Genomic DNA, 246 nt, shown 5'->3' with positions numbered 1-246 from the left:
AAAAAAAAGTTCCTCTCCTGTTTGGCCATGTAATTTAGAACTCCTAATTTGTCTTTGTCGAACATTGAAACTTCCCCCTCCCGATTTGCCGCCGCGGATGCTGCGTCTCCGCGACCCGGTCTGCAGCGCATACCTTGGGGGAGTTCCGCCGTTCTTGTAAGGGCGGATTCACCCAGATTCATCCAGATTAGGATCCGCTGCTCATTGTGTGGCCGGATATGAATTACAAAGTCGCAGTTAAAGGGA

Source organism: Penaeus monodon, chromosome 25 (assembly GCF_015228065.2).
Source record: "Penaeus monodon isolate SGIC_2016 chromosome 25, NSTDA_Pmon_1, whole genome shotgun sequence".
NCBI lineage: Eukaryota > Metazoa > Arthropoda > Malacostraca > Decapoda > Penaeidae > Penaeus > Penaeus monodon.
Note: the sequence above shows the minus strand (reverse complement) of the source record.